Below are 14,409 nucleotides of genomic sequence, written 5' to 3' on the forward strand. Positions count from 1 at the left end.
GCTACGCACACCGAAGGAGAGTGAGGGAGGCCCGCCGCAGCGTGGGAGAGCCTGGGCCTGAGACCATCCCCAAGGTAAGTGTGTGTTTTCTATGTATTCAGGGCCACAGATGGCTTTCCTAGGGCCCACGAGAACAGTTACCACTGGTCCCCACCCACCGCAGTGTTAGTGGCATTACGAGACACCCCTCGGTATCTCACACACACCCATATCTACTCTCCCTCCCCTCCCTCTCCCCCACCTCTCTCTTCCCTCTCCCCATCTCTCTATCCCACAACCCCTCCTCTCTCTCCCAGTTCTCTCCCCCACAACCCCACCAATCTTTCCTACCACCCCAGCTCTCTTTCTCCCCCATGCTGCCACCCCTGTCTCACCCTCATACACATAATCCCTACCCCACACATAACACCACCCTCCCCCCACACACACAGACCCCACTACCCACATACACACAATACCCCTCCACCCCACACATAATACACCCCTTCCATATAATAATACCCCTCCACCACATAATACCCCCCCACCCCCATCCACATAATACCCCCCCACCACATAATACACACCTCCTTAACCGGAGGCCTGCCTAAACCCAACTTTCAGTGCGCGGGCGTGGCCTATACCAGAGGCTGCCACAGCAGCAGAGAGAGGCCTGCTACAGGGGGAGAAAGCTCAATGTTGGTCTGGCTTCTGGCCCCGGTGCAGAAGTTGAGCCTGGCAGCTGGCCCAGCCAGAGGTCGGGTCCACCTGCCAGTGCCGGCAGGTCTGTTCCACCCGCAGCTGCCGGGCCCGGGGCATTTGTCACTACTCCCCCTCCACCGGTCGGCGGCCCTTTATGTATTTGGGGGTGGGGAGGGTTTGTATGTATTTGGGTGGTGTTTTTTATTTAATTTTTTAATGTATTGTGGGGGTGGGGTTTTTGTATTTTGGGGGTAATGTGGTGGGGATTAAGGGAGCGGGATGGAATGAGAGGGGAGTAATTGATGGAGCGGGGAGAGGGAGTGATGAAGAGAGAGAGTGGGTGAGGGGGGAGAGAGAGTGAGTGAGAGGTGGTAAGAGTGAGACAGAGGGAGAGAAATACATGGGAAGAGGGGAAAATAGGTGTGAAATGGGGGGGGCTCGCTAGACCGCTGACACGGGGGGGGGGGTAAGGGGGGAAGGCTGGTGACTAAGGTTGCCAGGTGTCTTGTCCAAAAATACTGGAGAAAATGGTGAAAGGTGCGACACGCGCGAGAATCGTTGGTGGGGAAGAATGTTATTTATAAATGACCTGACTGTTATGTCATTTTTTCTAAATTTCACTTCAAGTATTCACCAATTTGCACCAATTTATATTCTATTTCGTAAAGAATCTGGGTAGGAGTCTTGGAGGGAGCGCCCTTCCGAGGATTTATATAGGAAATAGAATATGAAATATTGCAAATTGACGCAAATTGGTGCATGCTTGGAGTGAAATTTAGAACAAATTAAGTAATGGTCAGATCATTTATAAATAACTGACCTGCAGTGATACTGTACATGGTGAGCAATACTGATCTTAATGCGCCTCCCACAAATTCCAAGGTTGTGGCACCCCTCCTCATCCTCTCTCTCTCTCCCCTTGTCCTCACTCCCCTCCCCTCATCCTCTCACCCTCCTCCCCTCATCCTCTCTCATCCCCCCTCCCCTCATCCTCTCTCTTCCCCCTCCCCTCATCTTCTCTCATCCCCCTTTCCTCATCCTCTCTTATCCCCCCTCCCCTGATCCTCTCTCACCCCCCTCCCTTCATCCTCTCACCCCCTCCCTTCATCTCCTTTCACCCCCTCCCTTCATCCTCTCTCACCCCCGTCCCCTAATCCTCTCTCTTCCCGATCCCTTCATTCTCTATCAACCCCTTCTCCCTTCATCATCTATCACCACCTCTCCCTTCATCCTCTCTCACCCCCTCCCGTCATCCTCTCACCCCCTCCCTTCATCCTCTCACCCCCTCCCTTCATCCTCTCACCCCCTCCCTTCATCCTCTCACCCCCTCCCTTCATCCTCTCTCACTTCTCCTCCCTTCATCCTCTCTCATCCCCCTCCCTTCATCCTCTCACCCCCTCCCTTCATCCTCTCACCCCCCTTCATCCTCTCTCACCCCTCCTCCCTTCAACCTATCATCCCCCCTCCCTGTCATTATCACCCCCACATGACAGCCAGAGAAAACACACAAACACACACCAGGACAACACAGAAGTAATACACACAGGACACACACACCTCTCTTTGCTCTATGCTTTTCATCCGCTCTTTGGCCCCATCCCCCCAGGCTCCTGCCACCTCTTCCTGATTGGCTGCTGCTGTGTAATGCATCCAATCAGGATGGCGGAAGCTGTCCACCCCCATAGCAGCAGCATCCCAGCTCTATCCCTTCTCAGGGGAAATCCCGCAATTGGTTACTAAGTCCGGAAACATAATACCGGACACATACATATCCTGTATTATCTCTCATTTTTTACCGGGCAGAGTAACCAAATACTGGGCTGTCTGGTTCAGTACTGGACACCTGGCAACCCTAACGCCTGGCGACTGTCGGAAGTCTATTCCTGGCCCCCGGGGAATCTGTTGGCGGTACTGGGCATAGCACTGCTTACTGCTTAGTAAATATGGCACAAAGTCCCTATATAGTCTCTCCGATACCTTGACTCATTAGAGAGTACAATTACATTTTCAGTAAGCTGAGGTAAACTACAATTAAACATTTCAATGTTGTGGTAATAAAATGGATTACAAATTCAAGACTAGTTTATATAAAAAAAAGAAACAGATAATGCAATCTTGCATACTAATAATCATACCGTCTGTGTTTATTAACTGGCTTACAATTTTCACTGTTTTTTTATTTTATTTTTTTGCACAGTTCTCATTATTGATCACGTTGACTAAAAAACAGTGAACTTGAAATGGGAGACCGATTTTGGGCAAGAGAGAGGCCTTCATTGATTTATACAGGAAACACTTAACACACTAATCAAGGAGAGAATATGGGCAATTAGATTTTTTTTGTTAGAAAACAATACACCTTAATTAATTTTCTTTAGCATATCAATAATAAACATTGACCTAAATTACAGGCAGACCCCACATTAGACCCTCTCTGTTTTGACATTCCAAGGGTTATGTTAAAAAAAAGATCACAATCTAAGAGATATTGTGGTTGGATCGTCTATGTTACTAGTAACAGAAGTGGTTATTGCCAGGATACAGAATTATCTGCATATAGTGCATTAGTAGTGAGTTCCATGTTTACACACTGATGTGATGGTAAGAAATTAAGAATTGAAGGGGAAATCACGTGATATTAAATTAGGATATATTGGCCTATAATTACTAAGCGGTGCTAAGCCATAGGACATCTTGCTGTGCTTGAAGACACCTACATAACATCCAAGTGAATGGGAATTTAGGTAATCTTCCAATGCTGGATGGTGTCTTATACAATAGCACCGCTTACTAAATATGGCCCAATATATATTCTGAAGAGCCAACATGGTTTAACTTAGGGGTCAGACCAGCAGAGCACTAAAGATGTGTTTTATTGCATATTAGTGTAAGGGGGTCACCTCCGGTTCCCCTGATCTTCCTTTGCCCCCTGCCTTACCCCTGTGGCAGTGGGGGAAAGGGACGGCGACTTCTCCCGGTTGGCGCCGCCATCTGGGCCGGCGCCGTCGGGGTCCTGATGCTCGCGCATGCACGAAGGGTTGCGCATGCGCAATAGCCACGGCGGCCATGTTGTGGTTGGCGTGAGGTTCGCGCTGAGGTTGGCAAGGGTAGCGGTGGCCATTACAAGTGTGCAGGAGCTCTGGGAGGTTGCGCAGGCGCAGTTAAGCGTAGCGGCGGCCATTACAGCTTCGCACAGGCGCAGTAGAGATCGCGCACGCGGTCCCCATAGGAAAGAGGTCCTGAGTGGACTACATCTCCCAGCAGCCTCTGGGGAATGCCCTATGATCCCTGTCACCTGCAGCCAGCCAGCCACTGAGATTTGCAGATCCTCTGCAGCAGGGAATTGGATACAATGTTGTGTGCAGAGTCAGGATGCAGACTGTGAAGCACATGAGTCAGTCAGGCTAAGGATACAGAGGGGGAAAGAAGGGGGGCAGAGAGCTGCGAGCTTCTGCCCTAGGCCAGAAATCCCCAGGCTAGAGTTGAGGCCCTGACTCCCCACTAGTGAGGGTGGGTGGTCACAGGGACAGGCCCTTAGGTAAGGACCCTGTGCCCCTTCAGCTGTGTGCTAGGCAGGGACCTAGTGACAGACCCTGTGCAGTTCCTTAGTGCAGGGAGAGAGAGAGAGACTCTGTGCAGTTCTTTAGTACAGGGACCCAGTATAGGGTTTGCTGCATGTTCCTGTAAGCTGTGTTGCTGATCCAGAGACTGTCCTTACGGTGGGACGTCCGGCGGGACCCCATCCAACACAGAGGTACAGATCAGGGCTGGACCAAGCGGCGCCGGTAGACCCTTTGCGAAGACACCCAGGTGTAGAGACACCTGGGCAGGTATTTACAACCTTCCGCACGGCAGTGGATATTCACAGTTGAGTGCAAATAGCCGCACGGCTATTCACAGTTGAGTGCAAATAGCCGCACGGCTATTCGCACTCAGTAGAAAATAAAATGGAAAAAAATAAACACCCCAGCCAGGAATCGAACCCTGGTCCACTATGCTAATGGCCTGGAGCATAACCACTGAGCTATAAGACTTTATGATGATTTTCGAGTGAATAAAGGCATAGAAACCTACTGACATTACAGTGTTCATAACAGCTCGGCTATTCGCACTCAGTTAAGTTGAGTGCAAATAGCCGCACGGCTATTCGCACTCAGTAGAAATTTAAATGGAATGGAAAATAGCTGAAGCGCTCAAATGCAGGTATATCTCAAAATGATAATAAGCCAGACCACTGTACCAGGGTACTAACAATTGATATAGTACCTATTGTGTCATATAATGGGTACTATCCTCCTGAAGACAGGTGGTGTGTGGTGCAACCCACTCACCATCAGTCTCATTGGCAGGTTCCCCTGAAAAATATACAAGTACTCACATCCTGGTAGGGCAGGCAGGCAGGCTGTGCAGCTACTCAATGCAATACAGGGAAAAGGGAGACCCTTTTCCCTCCTCACATGTGACAGGCCTGTTCACACACTTGGGTGGGCTTGGACTCTTTGGACACAGGGTTGGGAAGGGGGTGTAGGGTATAGCCCAGTTAGGGGCTAAGGAGGTTATAGCCCAGTTAGGGGCAAGGTTATAGTTGCCAGCTACTGGCAGAGGGTGGTACATATATCTTGTTGTGGATTGCTGATGTATGTGTTAAGTTATATTCTGCATAGTAAAGACCGTTGCTATTTTACATCCAGTGTATGTGTTCATTTGAATGTGTCCTGCGAGGAACAACTCCCGCTCGGCTGGGAGCCATCGCAGGTGGAGGTGCTGCACCATATAGTATTGTTCAAGAGGATACACCCCAGGCTATCATTTGCGGAGGCTCAGGCCTCCTGTGAGCCTAACAGGTAAAGCACCACACCTGGTAACATATAGGTTCCCCCTCACATACACTCTATTTGCGATTGGGTGGGGGAATACCCGTTACATTAGCTTTCTATCACAAAGGGAAAGGAGGTCATACATCACACATGTAGAGACTTTATGGTTCTATACAATGTTAACCAGGAAGTCTAAGTAATCAACGGCTTTTGTTTTTATTCCTAAAGAAGATTATCCATTACTCTACAATTATTGACTGTACAAATTTGAGAAATATGTTTACTTAAGTAATAATCCCCTCAGAACAGGACATTACTGGCCAATAATGCCCTGGCTGGAAGAGTGTAAGGCCTGACTTTAACCCAGCCAGGGTGTTATTGGCCAGTAATTCCCTGTTCTGAGGGGATTATTACTATTATACAGTAGGCTAAAAGTAGGCTTTTTTTTTTTACAGTTTTCATAAAAAAGATACACTTTTGTCGTCATTGATTTTTTATCAGCATTGTCTACATTCTTTTGTTTTACTGCACGTGTTTATTAAAATGAAATTGTACACACAGCCCCCTCTATATACACACACTCTGCAACCCCCCCCCCAAACCCCCCTCTATACACACAAACAGCACACTCGGCAACCCCCCTCTATATATACATACACACACTCTGCAGCGCCCCCCACCACTCTGCAGCCCGCCTCTAACCACTAGACTCACAAAACACACACACACACACACACACACAGACACTGCAGCCCCACTGTACACCCACACAATTGCAGACACACACACACACACACACACACACACACACACACACACACACACACACACACACACACACACACACACACACAATAAAACACACTGCAGCCCTCCTCCACCTTTTACACCCACAAAACAAATGCAGACACACACAAACACAAAACAGACTTCTGCCCCCCTTTCTATAACCACAAAACACACACCAACAAAACATACTGCTGTCTCCCTCTACACCCACAACACACACACCAGCATCCCCCCTCTGCACACTGCAGCCCCCCTGAAAACCCACAAAACTGTAGAAACACACAGACACCAACTACAACCTGCTGCCCTCTCTACACCAACAAACACACACTGCTGCCCCCGTAAACCCCCCCACACACACACAGCAGACACACACACACACACACAAAACACACTCTGCAGCCCTCCTCCACCCTCTACACTCACAAAACACACACTGCAGACACACACACCAACAAAACACTCTGCTGCTCCTTCTCGACCCACAAAACACACAGCAGACAGACACACAAACCTGTGCGGAGCTCCCTGCAAGCAGGGTGGGGGAGGAGTCAGTGCCCTGCTGGTGCCACCTGTCCAATCAGCTTCCCTGACGGAGAGCTCCTCTCACTCTGTGAAGATGAGAACTGAAAGCTGATTGGCTGAAAAACTTGGCAGGGTGCCAAAAATTCCAGGCCATTACTGATTGGATAATGCCCGGAATTTTAACCAATCTGAGAGCAGGGATTTAAATAATGCCTGGAATTTACCAGCTTTAGCCTATGTAGCCCTTTTTGTGAACCGGCCGACCCACCCAATCCCACATTGGCCCCTCGTGGTCTAACCGGTCCCTTTCCCTGTAACACACCTGCTCTAAGGGACTACTGGTACTGCATAACCTGTGTGGCTCCAGGAGATCTGAGCCTCCGCTAGCTGGGAGCCTGGGGAAAAACCCTTACCCTTACTTGGTGCAGCGCCTCCACTTACCCAGGATCCCCCGTGAGGAAAGATAGCCCTGAGTAAGAAATACAATAACACACAGATACGATAACCAATAACTAACTCTTTACTTAACACACATATAACACATTACATAACATAACCATAACCAGATGCTCTACCCGCATCACATCAACCCAATGTCTGGTGTACCCCACCCAGTGTCCTGTGATCACCCCACACCCAATGTCTCGTCCTCCTACGAAAGGTCGTGGGTGACTGCGCAGTCACTATTTAAGCTAGGGCCCAGTTGGTGCACTTAGAATATGGAAGATACCTTCCGAGCACTCCGATGCTCGGGACCGCAACACACTTTCTTCTAAAAGGGTCAGACGTCCGTCTGATCCTATTCCAGGTACTCTGCCGGTGGACCCCAGCGAGGGTCCCACCGCTCCACGGGACTGCCACCGGATCACGGCAACACCAACCGCATGGGAACCGGAACCGCCTTCCTATCAATACCTACTACTTGAGTGACAGCAACCCTAACCTAGGGCCTGTCCCTGAAGAACCGCAACCTGGGATGGCTTGGGGAAAACTCCTAGGGCCTGTGGACAATAACCGCCCCCCTTCCCCTAGCTACCCAGTCTCAACTGTATCTGCTAATCCTAGCAGCCTAACACACCTGCAGCCAACATTCAGCTCACACTGTCAGCCTGCAGGGATTCACACCGTGCACACACACTGCACGCACTGCGCACAGCACATGCAGCGACACACACCCAGACAGCTGCAATCACACACAGCCACCCGGATCCCGCAGCAATCCCACTGCTAGCACACCGTGCCTCTTTGACAGTGCCCACAGCACTCTCCGCTGTGGCACTACCAAACCAGCACTTCCCACACTCAAGGGTCACCTCCCTAGCTAAGGCGTCCCTCCTCAGTCTAAGGCGTCCCTCTTCAGTTACCCCCTACCCTTACCCGGGAATTGGGGCCTGCCTGGGGATCTAGGGAGAACCCTTACCTGATGCAGGAGCCACGCGCTCCCTGCACCCTTCCTACTCCTTCCTCTGCTCTGCCTGACTGCCTGTTGCAAAGCCCGGGAAATGTATCTCTTTTCCCGGGCTGAGCTTCCTTCAGCCCTATTGGCCACTAGGGAGCACCTGACCTCTGCCTCCCTAAGCCTCCTGGGAATTGTAGTTCCCAGGGGCTGCCTAATGCATTGGGGCCGCGTGCGCGCTTCCCTTGCGCATGCGCGAACCCCTAATGGCCGCCTCACTCTCCCTCTACACTTCCCTACTCTCGCGCGACCTCTCCCTGCTCTAGGGAACCCATCGCGCGCTTTTGTCCTACTGCGCATGCGCGAGCTAACGCGCAATGGCGGCGCACTCTGCTTAAGCCGCCCAGCCGGTGGCAACGCGATCGCGGCCCTAGCGATGGCCCGATCGCGTCCCCGGCAACCACAGCTCCGATCTTCTCCCTGCTCTGGCCCCCACCCTCGCGAAGTGCCGGCGGGTCCGTCAAAGCCTCCGGCGGCACCCGCTACCGCACGGCACTCGCGGAGGGGGGCCAGAAAGCTCAAATTTACCTCGGGGCTACACCTATAATATATGTTACTTCTAAAAAGACTCAATTATCAATCCAACAATAGGCCTACTATGTTGGAAGTGTAGCACTGTTTACCCCACCCTCTGGGAGATCCACTCTATTGCTACCGTGTGGTGCTGAGGCATACCTGTAGGTTCAGGAGAGCTGAGCTGATCTGCGGTGTAGTGGAGAGCAGGACAGGCTTTTGATGTCATCTGTAGTTCTTTCCTTTGGTGTTCAGCGCCTCCAGCTTCAGGGGAGGCTCTGGCAGTACCAGAGACCGGTTTCTCTGAAGCACATCTTCCATACACCACATGCACTGACTCAATCCAGGCTGGTGTATAATTAACAAAGGGCTTTATTCAGCAGTCACTGCATCAGATCTTTACAGCGGTGCAAGGGTTAAGAGGGTTCCAACCTCTGGATGCTGCTTGACCCAGATAGTATGGGGTCATCTTCCTTGGTCAGATGTTCCCTCAGCCAGGTGGGTCAGGGGGGCCCGACTGCCCGGGCCCCCTGCGTGGCCGGGCGCCAGTTAATTAAAAAAAAAACGGCGGCGCTGGGTCTCACTGTTGGCAGCGCCGGAAGTAGGGTTGGTTAAGCTTCCGGCGCGGGAGAAACATTGGGAGGCAGGTGCAGCGGGGCCGGCGGTAACTGCTGTTACCAGCCGCCGGACCCCTCGCAGCACTGCCACCTCCTTCCCCCCCCCGCCGCTGTCACCGGGCCGTCACGCTAGCTCCCTCCCCGCCGCAGTCACCGGGCCATCACGCTACCCCCCTCCCCACCGCCCCCCTCCCCACCGCCCCCCTCCCCACCGGGCCGTCCCGACATCCCCACCTTGCCTGCAGCTGGGCCAGCGGCAACCGCTGTGACCAGCCGCCGGGTCCCGTGCTGTACGGCCACCCCTCCAGCAGGACAGAGCCACCGGACACCCCCCCCCCGCAGCCACCTGACACCCCCCCACAGCCACCGGACACCCCCCGCAGCTGCGGTCACCTGTACCAGCCTCCCCCCAGCATCGCCCCCCCGCAGCATAGCCCCCCCACCAGCCCCAGGCACTGGCACGCCGCGCCCCCCCTGCAGGTAATATATATTTATATATGTATTGTGGTATTTTTTATATGTATTGGGGGTGTTGGGGTATTTGTTATATGGATTGGGGGGCTTGGGATATTTGTTATATGGATTGGGGGGCTTGGGGTATTTGTTATATGGATTGGGGGGCTTGGGGTATTTGTTATATGGAAGAGAGAGAGAGAGAGAGAGAGAGAGAGAGATCTATATACAGTTAGGTCTGGAAATAATTGGACACTGGTACAAGATTTGTTATTTCGGCTGTGTACCAAAATAAATTCAAGTTACAGTTAAATAATGAATATGGGCTTAAAGTGCAGTCTATCAGCTTTAATTTGAGGGTATTCACATCCAAATTGGAGAAAGGGTTTAGGAATTACATCCCTTTAATATGTAGCCCCATCTTTTTCAAGGGACCAAAAGTAATTGGACAATTAACTCAAAAGCTGTTTCATGGACAGGTGTGGGCTATTCCTTCGTTATTTCATCATCAATTAAGCAGGAAAAGGTCTGGAGTTGATTCCAGGTGTGGCATTCGCATTTGAAGCTGTTGCTGTGACCCACAACATGAGGTCAAAGGAGCTCTCAATGAAGTGAAACAGGACATCGTTAGGCCGCAAAAAAAAAGAAAATCCATCAGAGAGATAGCAGGAACATTAGGAGTGGCCAAATCAACAGTTTGGTACATTCTGAGAAAAAAAGAATGCACTGGTGGGCTCTGCAACACAAAAAGGCCTGGACGTCCATGGAAGACAACAGTGGTGGATGATCGTAGGATCCTTTCCACGGTAAAGAAAAACCCCTTCACAACATCCAGCCAAGTGAAGAACACTCTCCAGGAGGTAGGCATATCATTATCCAAGTCTACCATAAAGAGAAGACTTCACGAGAGCAAATACAGAGGGTTCACAACAAGGTGCAAACCATTCATAAGCCTCAAGAATAGAAAGGCCAGATTAGACTTTGCCAAAAAATATCTAAAAAAAGCCAGTCCAGTTCTGGGACAACATTCTTTGGACAGATGAAACTAAGATCAACCTGTACCAGAATGATGGGAAGAAAAAAGTATGGAGAAGGCTTGGAACGGCTCATGATCCGAAGATACCACATCATCTGTAAAACACGGTGGAGGCAGTGTGATGGCATGGGCATGCATGACTTACAATGGCACTGGGTCACTAGTGTTTTTTGATGATGTGACAAAAGACAGAAGCAGCCGGATGAATTCTGAAGTGTATAGGGATATATACTGTTTTTAAACACTCACAAGACTGTAACAATGGTATTTGGGACCAAGACTAAATTTGTAAAGCTTCCAGTGACTGAGCTCCTGATTAGAACCAACACTAACACCACCCTAACACCTGTCACTAGTTTTAAATACCTGGGCTAATGGTTTGACTCCCACTTAACATTCGGGATGCACATTGATACCCTGACAACCAAGACCTATGCCAAACTAGGGGTACTTTACAGGAACAAATCCTCCCTATGTCTCCTGGTCAGAAAGCGTATTGCACAGCAGATGCTAATGCCAATTATTGACTATGGAGACATAGTATATGGCTCGGCTCCTCAAACCCACCTTAGCAAACTTGACACCCTCTACAATTCAATTTGTCGTTTTGTTCTCCAATGCAACTACAACACACATCACTGCGAAATGCTCAAAGAACTAGATTGGTCATCACTAGAGTCTAGGCGCAAAGTTCACCTTTCCTGTCTCACCCTCAAATACTTTCTGGGCAAGCTACCCAGCTACCTGAACAAGCTCCTCACCCCTACCACATGCAGCACCTATCACCTGAGATCAGACTCCAAAAGACTATTCATGGTCCCAAGGCTCAACAAAGTATCCGGACGTTCCTCCTTCTCCTTCCGTGCACCCCAAAACTGGAACAACCTACCAGAGACTCTCATATCCACCACCAGCTTAAGTTCTTTCAAATATAAGGCTGTCTCACACTTTAATCTGGTCTGTAACTGTTTCACACGCTCATAATATATATTTTCTTTAACTGTGCACGCAATGTCTTGCATATAATGTATACCCTGTTCATTTATGTAACTGTACTTGTAACCATGTATTATTTGTTTTACTTTGTGCCCAGGACATACTTGAAAACGAGAGGTAACTCTCAATGTATTACTTCCTGGTAAAATATTTTATAAATAAATAAATAAAATATTGTCTGCTCAGATTCAGCCAAATTCAGCGAAGTTGATTGGACGGCGCTTCACTTTACAGATGGACAATGACCCAAAACATACTGCGAAATCAACCCAGGAGTTTTTTAAGGCAAAGAAGTGGAATATTCTGCAATGGCCGAGTCAATCACCTGATCTCAACACGATCGAGCATGCATTTCACTTGCTGAAGACAAAATTTAAGGCAGAAAGACCCACGAACAAACAACAACTTTAGACAGCTACAGTAAAGGCCTGGCAAATCATCACATAAAGGAGGAAACCCACCGTTTGGTGATGTCCATGCGTCCCAGACTTCAATCAGTCATTGCCTGCAAAGGATTCTCGGCAAAGTATTAAAAATTAACATTTTATTTATGATGTGTTAATTTGTCCAATTACATTAGAGCCCCTGAAATAAGGGGACTGTGTATGAAAATGATTGCAATTCCTAAACGTTTCATACGATATTTTTGTTCAACCCCTTGAATTAAAACTGAAAGTCTGCACTTCTATTGCATCTCAGTTGTTTTATTTCAAATCCATTGTGGTGGCGTACAGAGCCAAAATTTTGAAAATTGTGTCAGTGCCCAATTATTTCCGGACCTAACTGTATATCTTTCTTACTGGGAATGTGTGTGTGTGTGTATATATTATATATATGTATCTGTATGTATGTATTGGGTGGGTGGGGTTTTTGTATGCATTTGGGGGGGTGGGAGGTTGTATATACTTGAGGGGTGAGGATTTAAAAAAAAGGTATTTGGGGGTGGGAAGTTTTTTGGTATATATCTTGTGGGGGGAATTGTGTGTGGGGGGGCGGAATGAGTGAGCGTGAGGTAATTGACAGAGGGAGAGGAGAGGGGGTGAGTGAGGAAAAGGGGCAAGTAAGATTGAGAAGCAGGAGAGAGAAATACATGCGAGGCGGGAGAGTGAGATGGGGTGAGACGGAAGGGAGAGAAATATGTGGGATGGGGGGGGAAAGAGAGGGGGCTCGTGAGGTGTAAAATGGGGGGGGGGGAAGGGTTGGCGGGCAATACCGCCGACATGGGGGGGGGGGGGCTGCTTAAAATGTTTGTCCCGGGCCCCACGATTTCTGTTGGCGGCCCTGCTCACAGCTCTCTGCTTCCTCTCTCCTCCAGAGTAGGAACAGGACTCCATTAAATTTGCATTCCCTCCTATGAGGAAAGGAAGGGGCAGGCTCATGATCTATACCTATACCAGATAGGCTTACATAGGCCATGAGTCACCACCTTTCTTCTGTCACTCATAAGAGGGGGCATGAGGGGGGGTCACAAGCCCACAGAATTAACCTGTTGCTGCCTGCAGCTAGCAGGGACTTGCATAATAGGGGGAAAGACAGGTAGAAAGAGACATACCATGTTACAGAAGAGTAACTTTTTCTAACCTTGATCATTTTGCTCTATTCCTGTAAAAATGTTTAATTCTTCATTGAAACGTTATGAAATATTGATACATGTACTTGCAGTTTTTAGATTCTATTTGTACCTTGTTACTTTGTCGTGGTAATGAGCAGAATGTGTAAACCTTAACATCTGATGTCTACATGTGGTGACGAGAACTGAAACATTGGAAGTAAGGACTATGTTGTCTCCTAAGGACTAGATCACAACCCTAGTGTTAGAGGTATTTTTGATAGCCATGTGAAGGTAATGAAAGGTATAGTTTTCTACTTTTTTAATCCTGAAGAAGGCGTTATGCCTTTTTCTAAGATGATTAAATAAAGTTGTGGTTTACATTTTATAGAAATAATATTACACAGTCTGGAATATCTTTGATCAGAAGGAATTTATAGACTCCATTTGAAGATAATAGATAACTCCACCAAAGACATTTTGACACAATTTTTATTTAGTTATAAACCCAAGGAGAAGGACTTTACAAATGGTTTTGCTAGAGTTGGATGCATGGTTAGTATAACAAATACTTTCTATTTAGTATGCTCAGTAACAAAGGAAATCATAAGTTTCTGTAGAAATGGAGTCATAACAAAATCTTACCACATGCGAGCCTTTCTTTCTCTTTTCCCATTTTTCTCTAATTTGTCATGCATTGTGTGGGTGCAACTATGTTTCTACCACAGCCAATATTTCGCAAATATTATGGTGACACACAAATACTCTAAAAAGGTCTGTACAATAGGACACAATTATTTTGTATAAATGTGTCAAGCATACTTACAAAATAGAGAAGAAAAAGATGTCCTCCGAGGTGTAGTCTCAAGTAGTCGGCTTCCGATTGGATGAGGGAGATTCAACGCGTCACACAGACCATGGTGGTCTGTAAGGCTCAATCCAACACGTTTCGCAAAGCTGCTTCGTCAGGGATATGG

This window comes from Ascaphus truei, chromosome 4, assembly GCF_040206685.1.
Source record: "Ascaphus truei isolate aAscTru1 chromosome 4, aAscTru1.hap1, whole genome shotgun sequence".
NCBI classification, from domain to species: Eukaryota; Metazoa; Chordata; class Amphibia; order Anura; family Ascaphidae; genus Ascaphus; species Ascaphus truei.